The sequence below is a fragment of the Notothenia coriiceps genome, unplaced genomic scaffold (genome assembly GCF_000735185.1).
Source record: "Notothenia coriiceps isolate Sejong01 unplaced genomic scaffold, NC01 NC01_scaffold00022862, whole genome shotgun sequence".
NCBI classification, from domain to species: domain Eukaryota; kingdom Metazoa; phylum Chordata; class Actinopteri; order Perciformes; family Nototheniidae; genus Notothenia; species Notothenia coriiceps.
In genome coordinates, this window is record NW_011355563.1 from 323204 (window position 1) to 339347 (window position 16144).

A 16144-nucleotide genomic window follows, 5' to 3' on the forward strand; every position below is an offset into this window, starting at 1 on the left:
CACACACACAAACACACACACACACACACACACACACACACACACACACACACACACACACACACACACACACACTGTGCTGTCACTCTGAGAGGAAACTGAAAGGACGAAATGAGGGAAATGAAAATGTCAGCTGCAGGGTCAGAGACATGACAGCAGGAGTACTGAGTGTGTTCAGTGTGTGTGTGTGTGTGTGTGTGTGTGTGTGTGTGTGTTGGGGGGAGGTTTAATAAACGGGGTCCCCACCCCTGCAGAAATATTCCTTCTTGCACACGTTGACATTTCCTCTGCTGCCGCTCGCCGTGACACAAATGACATTTGATGACATCACCGTTTAAATGTTTCCATTTCACGCTATCAACCTATGTGTGTGTGTGTGTGTGTGTGTGTGTGTGTGTGTGTGTGTGTGTGTGTGTGTGTGTGTGTGTGTGTGTGTTTTTTCAGACACAACATATAAATAATTACTAGGAATTGCCTTGAAATGTTTTGACATGGTTGAAGTTTTTGAAAAAAGTAGCCATGAGACCTTGTTTAGCTAAGATATGGCACCACATGGAAATTAAGGACATTACAAAATTGTAATATTTATCAAAACTATTGTTTATTTTTTAATAAACAATTATTTACTATTATTAATTCATATAACAGAGTTGACATGTTGAGTTTGTCAATCTTAATCTGACAATAAAAAAACTGAAATATAGGTAAGAGAAGATACTGACACCTTTTTTTCTTTGCCATCTTTTCTTCAGAAGACTTTTGTGATGTCATTCCCTCAATGCAGATGACACATGGACTGATCCATTATTTTAATAGGAGGGTAAATGGTATGGCATGCAGGGGTTGAAACAAACTGAGGAACGTGTGTCAATATTGCAATTTCATAGATAATTCAAGTATTTTTTCTTTGTTCAGTTAAAGTTGACAAGCATATGATTATATTAGCAGCAACATTTTGGGATAATTGGCCATTTTGATTTGTTTAATATTCAATGAATATGTGATGATGCTTAGTGAGGACATACACATATATCTGTTGTCTACTAGTAAGACAACCCATTTTTAAAAAACAATATATATATTTAGTTTTACACTGTAATGCAAAACAACCCGTTCCATTAATTCATTGCTTTAAAATACATTTTGTAGTTTCCTTTCATTTAAAATAGCTGAAGTAAGCTTGGGGGACTCAAAGGGCACCCGATTCATAGAATCACTATATTTTTGTTTCTTTGTCTGAACACCTTGTTTCTCTTGTGCATTAAGAACACTAGGGCATGATTTAACAATAAATAGGTTATATACAGTATAAAATACCACGTACTGTCCGCCCTCCCATGCCACCCTGGCATGACCTCTTGCCCCCCCTTTGCCACCCCATGTAAAATGTTCTAGAACCGCCACTGGATGGTAGTGATATCTTTGTGCAATTGGTAATATCATTTCTTCCTGTAATGATGCATAGTTTTCCACAGTTTTTTATGGCAATTCATGGATTTTTCTGAATTACTCTATCATTAACAGTTAAAGAACAATGGTTTGCATACGTCTTGCAGCCGGCATGTAACTCCTGAGACTTCTATTGCCTATGTTTAGTTAATTAATTCCATTGAAAGAGATACAATGAACCGGACCAGTATGTCTTTTCAACATGCTCATCTCAATCTGACATTAATATAAACCTAGAGTCTTATGGGAGTGCAGTGTATTTATGACACTGGTGGAGAGCATCAAAAATGTGTTAGTCAATATTTATGTACAGCTTTGGTTTGGCGATGTATGTTGCCATATTCAGCCGAGGTTACGGCTAGGACACCATTAATATATGAAACCGTTTTGGATCATGTTTCTTTTTTGAATCTTCATTGCTGTCATCATCAGAAACGTCCCTTCTTCTCTGCGGTGTTTTGATAAGGCAAATGCGGTTGAAGAGAGCAGATATTTAAGGTATCTGCAAATGTGATGCACATCTGTCAAACAGCCCAAGGGTGAAAACCAGCGCATAACAAGGCAACAAATGCTGATCCGGGACTTCTCTGCGGCAAAATAAAATATGGCTCAAGTTTTCATTAAGGTGCTATTGATTAGCTTTTCCTGGCAATGAATTATGGACAACATTAAATAAAAGGGAAAATATTTTTATGACTTTGCTGAGGCCATGCCAGATCCCCCTTTTGCCTCTTGTATGCTCGCCCTGACAGGCATTTTGTTTTCTCTCAAATTCTTGTGGCTTTTGTGAGACTTAGACTAAGTTAAACAAAAAAGGTATTCCCCTCACTAGCTTTCCCATTTTATAGTTGTGTAAAATGATAAGGAAGACTGCAGATTGCAGGAAGGGCTTGGACATTTTCACTTTTGTTAAATCTTGTTCGATGTTGAAGGAATAAATCACAATTTCAGACACTCCCCCTTGTAATGACTACTTTTTAAAGGAAGAAATGAAAGACAATCTTGCAGTGTTATCCAAGTTGGTGCCTTCTGCTTGTATGCAGAGTATATTCCAACCAGTCATATTTTCAGGGAAATGATGTGTTTACTGAAGGCCTAAGGTTTCTGTCTGTACCTTTGCGTAGTTATGCAAGTATGAATAGTTTGTATACTTTGATGACCTTAAACATATATTGTTGGCACTGCTTATGAAATTGAAGATTCTTTGGTGCTAGTTTTGATGAAGCCACCTAGATTAGTAACTTTTCATGTATCCTTAATGACTTATTTAAAAAAAATGACATGCGCATTATTGCTGCTGTGAGTGTTCATGTTACTGTACAACATCATAAACGTATCTGCTTCCCCAAACTACAGCATCAGTGATCCTATAAACAGCTTCTGCCTCTTTAGAATTGTGCACGTATTCCTTATTCACCTAAGGCTCCTGTTGACCAGGAAGAATGAAATAAACCGCATTTTAAATTCTGACAAAATGAAATGTTCTTGAAAACAAACAAAAAGAATACTTTTTTGCAATTTTCTTCATGATTATTTTCTTGGGGAAACACTAGACATAGAACTGAAAACAAACAACATATTTATCTGATATGCACACCTTTTATAGGAGCAACTGCAATCATCCCCATTCAGCCTACATCATCTTGGCATTGGTTCTGACTTTACTATTGGACTGAACTCAACTGACTTTAGGCGTGAACAATTTTTATAAGAATAATAAATCTCCTTGTCGATTGCCGTTAATAAAAGTTGTACCTGTTTGTCCTGTTTTGTGTTCTTGAACAAATTGCGTCTTCCCACACATAAATGGTCTGTTTTCTTAGATAAGACAAGTTGCAGTGCCAGTTTTCTCAACTGGAACACATTTTTTAAAGTTGTGACACATTGAAAGATAAAAAAGTATTTAATTGTCCTTCGTGATATTAAAACTTAAAATAAGTGTTTTCCATATGCAATAGGAATACACTTCTATTTGACCCAGTTGAGATTTGCTAAAAGTGTTGCCCATGCAAGCTTTATTAAGTCAGGCTTTTTGTGAAGTAGAGTCATTTTCTAGGCATGTCTCAGAATGAGCATTCCATGCATACTGTATGCTTGGTTTCAGAAGACACAAAAGTATTTCCTTGACATTTGCGTCACCAAAAAAGAAAAATATCTCAGTGTTTTCCGAGAAATGCAACTGCACCTGCAGTACAAGGCTTTGCAGTAAACGCCGTTTTAGCTTTCATGTAATGTATGTTCTTTTTACTCTGGCATTCATAGGAAGGGCAGCATTTCAAAAATACCACACGTCACCACCATAACATTGTGTTCCTTTTTTTTTAAAGTCGGGAAACCAGTTTCTCAAAGAAAATAAAAAATATATAATAACAGAGTTCAATTTTCAAGACTGTTACATTTGTAAAGTACTGACATAAATATTGACATAAAGTGGAGAATGATTCGTCTTTTCACGGATCATAAGTCATCGTTATTAATTTAAATGATGTTGGCTCGACGACAGTGAAGTTATTCCAGCTTGTCAGTTTGTTACCTAACACATATTTAAAGGTGATGACATGGAAGGCCTGCCTCAACTTTTTACTTCAAGTCACTTGAAGCTAGTCCTCAGTTTCAAAAGAAATGTTTCATGTATTAAGCGTGCAACGCACAGCATTGGAGTAAGAGCTCAAGGATGTGAAAGGTATGTTTTTAAACAGACAACTATTCTTTTGTTTGAGATAATTTAAAAGGCTTTGCAATCTGACTTTGGTAATTCATTAAGTTGCCACCTAATGACAACCAGGAAATGACAAATCAGGTATAAACTGTAGTGCATAGTTAATAGAAAATGTTTTAGATGTGACGGTGCTTTATAAAGAACGCCATGACTGCTAGCTGCTCTTCCGTGTTCAGACTGCAGGCACTTAGTGCACCAGGTGTTCTGCCCAAGATTTTTCCACGAGACAAATGGAAAAGTGCCATATCCTTTAAACATCCCATTAATATGTCTTATAAGACTCACTGCAACTGAGCACCAAAAGCTCCATTTTATTGCAGTTTCTTGTCTTTGTCAGGCATAGCTTCCAGTTTACGTTTCCAGGTAATTATAGAGCTGTGCACACTAGAGTGGCATAAATTAGCACTTTGCGGGAAGAATCAGTTGGCTGGATGCCCATCAGTGCCTGTATGGTCTGGACATGATAAACACACAAGTACACATGCCTGTAAAAGGCACCCAAAGTGTGTGTCAACATTTTAATAGAGGAAGTGTCTTCGCTCTGCATGACTTTAATTCAACACTGAATGAAAAAGTATAACCTACATTATATTTTGGCAATGTTAATGAACAAGTCTCCCTGAAAACTAAGACAGCTTTGTTCCATTATCTCTTCTGATTTCATACCAAAGATGTTGGTGATATTGTGCTTACATGACAGGTAAAAGAGTTAGTTGTAAAAACAGACCAGAGAAACTTAATGTGGGACAGGACTGAGAAGACACATTCTTGTAGATGAGTTCAAAACACATATGGTCGAAGGATGTTCTGACCTAAACTCTTTTCATCAAGTATCTTTCCAAGTAGCGTACCTATTTTATTTTCCTTAGTTTTAAATGGATGTACCGAAACACTTTAAGTGAGAGGACCACTTGGGACAGGCAGAGTCAGTCTTCAGACCTTGCCTGTGCACGTGCTTGATGTGTGAATAATCATGTGAGAGGTTTGATGTGGTCTGAGGAGTTTTTTATATTGTTGATGGCATGAAAAAAGCCATGGCCGTACTGTTTGTTCTGACAGCTGAAGCTCATGGTAGGAAGGAACTGCAGGACAGAGAGCAGCGATCCCGCCTTATTACATTTGGAATTTCCTCCCAGCTGATTGAAGTATCAGCATATTGCTGCCACATTCCCTTCAACAAGAGCCCACACTTTTAATAATTTACAGAATGAAGGGGCAGATGAGAGGTTATCAAAGTCACTTGCTTTTGTTTAATCTTTGAATCACTGCCATTCACCACATTTAAATCTACATGAGTTTATCATTTTTATTAAAAAGCAGTGGTTAAACGGACAACTAAAGCTGAATCCGACATTTGCATGAATGTACACAATGTACCCGATGTGGGTGTACTGTAGGGTATGTATACTGTGATCAATATGTGCCAAGGAATACTATATGTACTACGTTTACAATATGATCATGTGGAGAAAAATAACAATAAGTAATCTTGTGTCATTTAGCTGTTCTATGCAAAGTTAATGTAATCCTCTAATGTTTAGTGTAAGGCATCAATCATGTAAAAATCTATTGTTGCATTAGCCTTGAAAGAACAATAATAATAAAAACGCTATAATGGTTTTAGCTTCCTTTCCATAAATCATTCTTGGAGGGGGGAGGGGGCATCTTAACTTGCCACTTCAGCTCATCTTAGCAGTTGAAGGGATGCTAAATACTGATCTGATATTGAACAATAACAGGAGCTGCAGTTGGTCACTTTCAGCCTGAAGTGGTTTGAAATACTGCAGGACACAGACACACGCTGCTTCTAACACAAGTTGACCCGACACCTTCTACAATGACACAAAGCAGTTTTCTTTTCAGTAGCCACTCAACAATGGACTGTAAATCAACAGTAAATGCATAAAAACGGGGGATAGCGGAAGATTGATTGTAACACCGCAAATCCTTTTAAACAAATATTAAAACAGGACCCAGATCAGCTGAAACGTCTACACAGTCATGCTCATTTCAGTTTTGAGCTGACAGGCTATCAGAATTTACATCAATATTAACATTTGATTAATAACTCAGCTCTCACTCTCAAGAAAGGATTATGTTTTAAGCGTCTTTGATATATGAACAAAATGGAAAAAGAACCAAGACATTATTTGAGCACAATGGTCTTTTCAATGGTTAAATTGCACATTATAAAACATCTATGAATGCAGAGGTACAACAGTTAAGCAAAGCTCAATTCTGTTCAATCATTCGTCATTATACAAATAGTCATGCGAGCAAACACATGCGTATAGAGAGGATTGCTGAAGAGCACAGCTTTCAGATTTGATAAGTGGAAGTGCAGTTTTACCATGTGGTTTCAACCTGGGACCTTTACAAGTGCTTGTCAGAGTAGCGCTCTGAGTACTGCCTAAAGAGGCTTTTCGATTTCACAGAGAATACACTCTTCCCAGGAAGTGGGTGGAGAAGATAATTCTCCAAAAGAGGTCGGGGAAAAAAAGCAAACTAGAGAATTAATAAACCTTTTTAGTCGGCATAATCATTCATTTTGAACTTAAACTGAACAGAGCAACAAAACAAATCATTTTTTGGGAGAGAATACATGTATTTTAATGCCCTCAAGCAAAACTAATTAAAGACGACACCTCATTTACATAAATAAGCATTATAATTTGCATGCAGGCACAAGGGAATAGAGTCAGAAAGAAAGCAATATTTTGCAGTCTGCTAATTTCATTTTATTCAGGATTTAAGCCTAATAAAGATTCATTTTGGAGGGGAAAGGAAAATAATCAAAGGGGAAAATTGAACTATCTCCAAAGATGCAGCAGCCTTCTATTGAAAGGGCTCTTTCCGAGTCACCAGATGACTCCTAATCTGGAGTGGCACTTCCTGGCCCAGCTCCAATACCAACTCCTGGAAAGGTAAAAAAAATTGCAGAGCCCAATTTATTAGTATGCAGTTCTGGCATCGGGTAGAGAATTAATGGCGGTGACTGATAATGACTGTAATCGTGGCACAAATGGGGTGTTGAAATAGCAAACAACGGGCACAAGGCATGTAATGGGGATTTTATTAATTACCCGAGGTCCCTAGCATGAGCAGTCTTCAGGATTTACTGTGGCCGTGCCAGCCGGTCGAGGAGGGCTCGGCCCGTCTAATCTGACACTGAAAGGGTCACTGCGGAGACTGCAGTGTGGGCAAGAGGCACTGCCTGCATGCTACTGCTTGCTTTAAAACCCCTTTTTTATATATAGGATAAATAATGTGAGTAACTGGTACTGAAATAATCCGAGGGGTTGTTTATTGGGCTCTTTTGTTAGGTTTTGGATAGTATCAAACGTCAGAATCCTTAAGTACTGTACATCTCAGTAAATGGTCCCAAAGTAAAAAGAAGAAATGTGTTAATTCAGCAAGTGTTTATTCACATACTAAAACAGATCAAAAGACCAGAAACAATTTGGATGAATTACCCTCTTTCTTTTTGATTAAGTTGTATAGTAAATGCAGTCACCTGCAATAAATAAGCTCCCTCTATCTTTTTGTTAGCTATTAGAAAAAGAAATCAACATATGGTAGCACTGTCAGGTAGGATAGCCCATTCACACATCAACTCATCAACAAGAGAGGATTGATTAAAAGTCCTTTTTATTACTCACTGCATCCTTAATGGACGCTAGACTTTCAAAATGGAAGAAACAATTAGAGTTTTACTGCTTTGTGGGCACTACTGATTTATATAAATCACTGCACGGGTGTAAATTTTCCAATAAAAGACTGAACCACTCCTAGCATACATAATCAACATGTCCACACTTGGTACACACTCCAGACTCGCACAATCTCTTTAAATTGGTAGGACTCAACATTCACACCAATTCAAGTAACCAATCAACAGATTGGGTGTGCTTGATGGAATTTCTAAACTGTTTCTGTATGCTTTACCACTGCTAATCATACCCAATGCTTTCAGCCCAAAAATATATCTCCCCAAGGCAAACAAACATGTCTATGAGTTATTATATCTCAGTGCTGTAAGAAGATGACGGGTGAGTTTGCCCTGGTCCATTTACAGCAGTAAATATAAACATTGTAATGATTTCAGCCTATATATCCAGGCGTGTGAGAACACTGTTATTGTATCTGGATGTTTAAAGCCATTGAGACCTATTGGAGAAGGAAGTTCACCAGGACCCATGTGTACACCAAATCAAAAATACTGCTCTCATTTCAATTTGATTAGATTTGTTAAAGTGTAGCTTTACTCAGGCCAAACCTAAGCCTGGTAAAGTGATCTTAGTTTTCATCGGCAATTTGGTCTCTAGGTTAAATTGCAACAGGAAATAGGTGGAGCCCTGCTTTGCTATGCATGTCAAAAAAGAAAAAACGCCACTCCCTGTTATATAGTCAAGAACCTGAGCGTAAAATAGCATTTTAAAAGTAGCTGGGAAGATACCTAGATGCCGTTAAAGTGATACTAAATCGACTTAATACCTTCTCTTAGATTTAAAGGTTAAAGATAAATGTTTTATCCTCATTGAGGAGCAGTGGTGGTCAGCTTGTATTCATACCAGTTACAATAGATCCTGGGTGCGACAAAGGTAACTTCGTCACTGTGGACTGACGGCTTTGGGCCTTGTAATATTGCACATGTGGTTTAGTTTGAAAGTGTTTCCCCTCCCGTTTTGTCTGTGGCTGGTGATTGTGTTCACCTGGTGCCCTGTGTTGTCTCCTCCCCCCTCACCTGTGTCTTGTTGATTGATTAGTCTGTGGGTATTTAGGCTCTATGTGTTCTGTGATTTTGGGTATGAGATCCTTGTGGCTGCTGATTGTGTTCAGGTGGACAGCAACTGAGGCTGTGAATCATTTCTCAGTGATGAATAAATGCCCACACCGGGTTGTATTTGGGTGTTCTGCCTCTGCCTCCTTACTTGGTTGGGCCGCTCAATGGTCAGCTTCACACTGGGTAACAGTTTTCACTGAAGAAAAAAGGTTTTCAAATATCCATATTGTTAAACTGAAAACCAATTCGTTATCATAGTCTACTTGTCTGTTAAACCTATGCTTTGCTCAGTCCAATTTAATTCAATTTAAACTATTTTGGCTTTATCAGCATTAGAGTTCCAGGTAACATTGTTGCTAAAAAACCTACACATTTAAAATGTTTAATGCTGGCATGAGTGGTGATTCAGCGAATAAGAATCTTTAAAGTTGGCAATTTTTCTGTCAGCGAGCACTCTAAATAAAGAAACAATCGTAAAAAATAAGGTGGGCCAGCTGCACATTGCATTTCTATGATGAACCCAGATGCCTTCTTGCTCAAGTCACATAGCGTGACAAAGCTGTGCATATATTGTACGGTATATTTATATCATACCTGTGCCTGAGGGCAACGTTTGGTAACATAACCTCAGAAAACCTCACCATTCAGGTTCAGATTCTCTTTTTTTGTTATGCACAGGCTTTACGGTATGAGTTTTGCATAGCACACTAACCACAAGCTCAAATTTTGTTAATTATTTGTACCATAGCTTGAGTATCCCTTTGTAGAGTGACTGAACTGCTTTTAAATAATACATCCCATCTACAGATGTAAAACACTTTATCTTTGCTTTAAGTTAAAACACTACATTTGCACCAATTAGAACAACTTTCCACGTTCTGTAAATGCTTTGGGTTTAGGCCAAGATTTAAAAAAAAATTGTTTTAGTTTTGTAACAAATGCTAATGAAACATCATGTGGTTAAACGGTTTCACAGCAACAACATTCACATCCATTGAGTCACTGAACAGTTTCAGCTTCTGTGATTGCTGTTTTATCACCAAAATCAAAATATGCACTTTTCAGTCCCTTCCCTCACTCGCATGTTCCAACAAGGCTTTCACAAGTGCCCTGGCTCTAGGTTGTGATTATAGTATTACTGTGTACTGTAGTGTACCTTGTTTTTATTTAAACATTGTTTTGTTGGGGATTGCAGAGAAAAATTGCAGCTACTTTTAAACTAACAAGAAAATGGTATACACTTATAACTAACTTTGCAAATAAAAAAGTCAGAGGTCTAAACACATGAAGTACTGAACTTGTGTTTTTATGAATTATAGCCATGGTGTTTGAATGCAATTCAACATAAAAAAATAAAATATTTGTAATATATCCTGTTAAATGCTTTCCTGTCCCAGAAAGGGACAGGAAACACAAAATTAACACTGTTTTGGGAAAATAATAACATACCCCATTTACTTGTGATACACCTTACCTAAAGTTATAGTTTTCTAACCTCAAGTACCTTTTCCATGGGTGTGTGCATTGTCAAGTCATGAGATCTGGTGTGAAAAATGTAATGAAAAACAGTCATGCCATAACATATCAAAACCTGTTTTTGCATAATGATCTAGATGTCGAAAGAAATATCAGCTCCATCTGGAATACGCGCGTTGATTGTTCTTTTATGATTTTGTTGTTTTGTTCCTCTTCTTATCCTGCCTCTGAGGTGAGAGGGAGAGACTTTGGCAACATTCTTTTGCAGTGACACACACACACACACACACACACACACACACACACACACACACACACACACACACACACTCACACACACACGTATCACCTTATTGCTCCCTTTTTCAATGCATGAAAAACACACAAAGAGCTGAACCAGATGTTCAGGTTCTCATCTGAGAACTGATTGAATGTTAGCAAAATAAGTGTAAGGACAGGGCTCGACAGTAACGGTTGCCAGGTTGCCATTGGCAACCATTCAGAAAAAATTTCAACCACTTCTTGGCCTTTGGTTGCCATCAGTGGCAACCAGTTTTTAACATAAAGAAATAAGGACAGCAAAATGTGCACCCCAAAATAGATAAATGTTAATTATTTGTTATATTAAGAGTGATATTTAATTATTGTTGTGACCAGTCGGAACCTGATACTTAAGTTGCACGTGCATTGGTGTGATTACAGAGCCAGAAAGCGATGCACATTTACTCGCGTGCGCGGTGCGCCGTGTGTTTGTTTTGCAAAAAATGGCGACGCAAATTAAGTTGTTTGACTGTGGGGTCAAAAGTCCGGCCAACCCGTCAACATCTCAAACCAATGTTCAAAGTGATTCAACTGATAAAGTGCAAGGTGAACCCGAACGAAAAGCAAAGAGGAAATGTGTAAAGTCTTGGGAGGCGAAACATTCTGCTACGTTGTGCATTCACTTCCGGAAAAAGTTCCTTCAAAAATAAGAGTCCCGATCTTATTACTACCAAAATAAAAGTGCAAAACGAAACTTTACCATAGGAACATATTGGCATACAAATATAATCACTTCTATAAAAAGGTAACTCATGTTAAATATAGTTAGACATATAAAAGGTCATTTACAGCATTAATAATTAATATCTAATTCTTAACTGTGAATGGTTTTCATTTATTTAACATTAGAAATGTATTCATCTGGCCAATCCAAGACTTCAATGCTGAAGGGCCAGTGGATCTATGGTGGGATCAGCACAAAGGTCAAGAAAACATTTGAAAGGGAGACAACGGATGACCAAGGAACTAGTGACTTGCTCAATTCATTTGTGAGGGATCTGTGAAGAAAGTGACAACAGCTGCACTACTGGTATTTTGTATACCAGCAATTGAGGGTGGACAAGTTTACTACCACTTAAGCTTCAAATAATTGTGTTAATTACTTAATGTAAAGCATTTGAACATTCTTTTGTGTCCCATTTTCATTATTAAGTTGATGTATAAGTGTATAGTATCTTAATTATTTAAAATATAAGGTGACTAAAAATGGCAACCATATTTTCAGTTTTGGCAACCAAAAGCTGATGCCTGGTTGCCAGCCAGGCAACCACTTAAAAAAGTTAGTGTTGAGCCCTGCTTCACTCTTTGGGCTTAGATCAGTAGTTTAAAGGGGACATCTCCTATATGGTGTAACTGATATGAAATGACACATTTAAAGAATGTATAACAATGAAGACGGAAGTAGACACTGCTTTTGAGTACAGGGGGTCAAGCCAAAATATCTATTTTTTATTTATCTTTTTGTTTATTTAGCTAATATTTTGTATGTAAAATCTTTATCGGGAAAAGTGACTAGTCACTCCACCTGTGAGTTAAAAGTATGAAACAGCCTAAAATGAACATTTTCATTTAATGTTGAGTCTAATACTCGAGTAAACGTACTTTTCTCAGCAGGTTTGTGTCTGTTTTCCATTGTTTATTTATTTTTTAACCCTATCTCTCATCCTATTGCATTGTATTTCCTCCTCAGGCTTTTTAATGTTCTCTCACTCACATTCACCCTAAAATATTTTTTATTTACTACATTTTTCTCATCTCCCTACCTTCAAGTGTGTGTGTGTGTGTGTGTGNAAGCTTCAAATAATTGTGTTAATTACTTAATGTAAAGCATTTGAACATTCTTTTGTGTCCCATTTTCATTATTAAGTTGATGTATAAGTGTATAGTATCTTAATTATTTAAAATATAAGGTGACTAAAAATGGCAACCATATTTTCAGTTTTGGCAACCAAAAGCTGATGCCTGGTTGCCAGCCAGGCAACCACTTAAAAAAGTTAGTGTTGAGCCCTGTATAAGGATATACTCAATATAAAAAAGACAACTTTTTGTGAGAATTTTTTGTCTGATTGCCATGCAGTCATTTGGCACTTTCACACCAAGTACTTTGCCATACTTAGTTCATTAGAACTTAGTTCATCAGAACTCTTTAGTTTGCGTTCACGCCGGAATAAGTCCCTGAGGGAGGATTAGGCAAATGAAGCCACTGACGTCACTTCTTCTTCTGCTTTGGGTTTACTGGCAGGCAGCAAACAACTTCACAGCGTAGCCTATACTACCACCCGAAGTCCCCGGCCGGAAGTCCCCAGAGTCTACTGAAGCTTTCCGAGTAAATCGCCAGAAACGCCGACACCTCCTCATCTCCACCGCTCCCATGTTTTCTTTTGTGTTGCCATAAGTTAGTCTATCTCCGTTTGTGCGCTGGGCTAATGCTAATGCAAGGAAAATAAAATGGCGGCTTTACAAAACTTTTCGGAGTTTTACGGGGCGTGGTTTGCAATCCACCCAGCCAGAAATGGGAACCTTTTTCTCCCATGAAAGTACCTGCTCTTTAGCAGGGACTGAAAAGGGGTGAAAAGGTTCTCATGAACTACTGTAAGTTCTAGTTCCGGATTTTTTTGATGTAAACGCACATTTTCGGAACTATACTGGGAAAAGTACTCCGGTGTGAAAGCGCCTATTGCTGTTTTTTTTTTACTATATGTGGTGCTTTCGGTTTATTACAAATATATTTTCTTATGCTGTAAAATCCTTCTCCTTTTCTCCTACGTTGTTTCACTTGAATGATCTTTTACGCAATACATAAAAAAAAGAAGCATTTTTAGGAATACACTGCTGTTTATGTTTTGTTGTATAAATAAAGCACCAGACAGGAAACAAACATGCCCCAATTATTACTGGAACCCTGTGTGAATGAGTTCCTCGCTGGTATGAAGCAGCCCTCCCGTGTTGAGAGGAGATCCCTCCGTGCTCTAGAGGTGTCTCAGACAGGCGTGTTGCCTCACCTGGTCCTGTGTTTACCTCAGATGGCGGGATTAGGATACAGCCATGTGAAAGATATGCACCTAATCCATCGTGCATTTACTTGGCACTCAGACACGGCCCTCCTCAACACTTCCGCTCTCCTAAAGGTAGAGCAACGCCCTTGAGGAATGTGAGAAATATCAACAGCATTTGGAGACTTCGAGTTTGATATATAATATTTTGACAACCACAAATCAGGTGCAGTTTGCCTTGTTGAAGAGGGTGGGCTGTTTGGAGATCAGTGCAATGGGGTGTTAGGATTCTTTCTTATAGCATTTCTCTAGCAGTCACCAACCAGCTGACAGTTAGATTCACTAGATGGATAAGTGCATCATATACTGTCCAAAACAGGCAATAACTGACCCCTAAAGTCTTTGCCAAACATAGTTTAATATACCTTTTTCATTTGATTTATGACTGACTTCTTGATATTAAACTATTTTAAACCCACAGTAGCACTGTGCTACATAGCACATACGTTGTGCTTTGAGTCACTGCTCTGTCGCAACAACCCTTTTTTTTCTCCAATGGATAAATACATCTGTTTATATTTTTGAAGCAGAGTGCTTTTTTAATTTAAATAAATGAACTTGTCACATGGAGGACTTAGCAGTACATACATCATATGTGTTACATTTGTGCACCTCGGCACTTTATGAAGATAGCAAATGAAACATAGAGCTTCCACGTTAACAGTATTTTCTGTCGTCACAGTATCTCTAACGGCCCGTCCACACAGCGGCGTGCGTTGAAAGCTTCACCATTAACTTTGAATGGGGTGACGTCACTTTTCACCGAACTGCATTGTGGGAAGCGGAGCTTTGCTGGCGTGGCTCGCTGCAAAAGTTGAGCAATGTTCAACTTTTGAAGCCTCGGCAGAAGCGTCAGCCAATCGAATCATATGCCAGTGCAAGTTCTAGCCAATCAAACCGCTGCTTGGGTGTCAGGGGCGGGAGATTCATGTGATTGGTTGTTGGTCGAGTTTCAGACACGCCCGCCGGCAAGCTTCAACACACGCCGCTGTGTGGACGGTAACTCTGATTCTAGACAATTCAAAGTTCTGTTGATATTCCAAAATACTTTTCTTAAGGCATTATTTAAAAGCGATGTAATAAAACAGTTTGATATTTCATACTCTTGCTCATTTATTGAAACATTGAATCACAATCATCAAGTAAATAATAAAGGCACATTTGAGGAAGCCCACCTACTGTCCTATGATAACAGTTTCACACAGGTCAAGCGACATGGGACAGGTCTATAAATGATTGTGCATATCCTTTATTGTCATTATTTATCACCATTCAGGAGACCATAGTCCTGTGAGAGTTTACAGCTTTATCGTCACCCTGGGTTCTTGGTCAGAGGACTTGCCCTTGGTGCATAATCACATCACCTCCATCTTTAACGATAGAAAGCAAAAGTCTTATTTATCCAATGTGCTGATAATTAGGCCTTTCTCATTAGTGACATAATTGCAAATGTAATTAGCAATAGTAATAATTATTGCTTTTAATACCTTTTCTCTTTAGTTATCAGGCTCATTCAAACTGGTAATTAGCAGTCATGAGAATTTCATACTTTTGTTCTAATTCATTTTGGTCACTAATTATTTCAGTTTTATTTTACATCAATAAATCATCACCACATTCATTTAGATTTTTCAATAAACAAAACAAACACTGTGCTCGCCCACATTTAGATTAGTTTTTTGAGTGCCATTGCTGCATTGCACGTGTCACACCAGCAAGAGGGACATAGTCAGATCTCGGTCACACTTGGATTTTAAACTGTCAGGACTTTTGGTTTTCACCTGTGAGACTTGTAACCTTTTGCACCTATTTGTACCCCAATGGGTTACTTTACAACATAACAAATGTTCCAAAAAGATCACTGCCTTTTAAATCTGTCATTTTAAATAAACTAAATGTGATGGTAAACATCTGTTCTATGTTTATCTACAGAATTCATATGGCAGTAGAATGAGCATCGGGCAGAAGCGATAACGCCTCCGGATTCAAAGTGTGTTCAACAAGAAGGTGAGTTTTAATCTTATATTCTCATCAACCAATACTTGCTATGAATGTAAAACATAAGTATACAAAAGCTAATGTAGTGATTTGGCGCAGATGTCTTTGTTGTCATTGAGAGGTCAAACAAACTGATTTTCTTTTATTTGTGTGAAAAAGCATTTCACAGTTTGTTGAAACAGTTCCCGTCATTGAGGTTCAAATGAGTGTATCATTGCCTTTTTCAAAACACACATTTTGGCTCGTTATGCTCAGTATTGGTGTCTCTGCTCCATGTTGAAGTCGCACCTCTGTTTCGAGGAACAACTTAATTGCACGCAAGCAGCACGCACGAGTCATGATACC

General features: G+C 38.0%; 1 long non-coding RNA gene across 1 annotated transcript in view; it reads left to right on the forward strand.

Annotated features, from left to right (window-relative positions):
• Nucleotides 1-15812, forward strand: part of LOC104954119 (uncharacterized) — a 34611-nt gene extending 18799 nt beyond the window's left edge. The window contains exon 3 of the long non-coding RNA XR_799303.1: nucleotides 15734-15812. This is a non-coding gene — a long non-coding RNA (uncharacterized lncRNA). The remainder of the gene's footprint in view (nucleotides 1-15733) is intronic.
• Nucleotides 15813-16144: the final 332 nt, after the last annotated feature.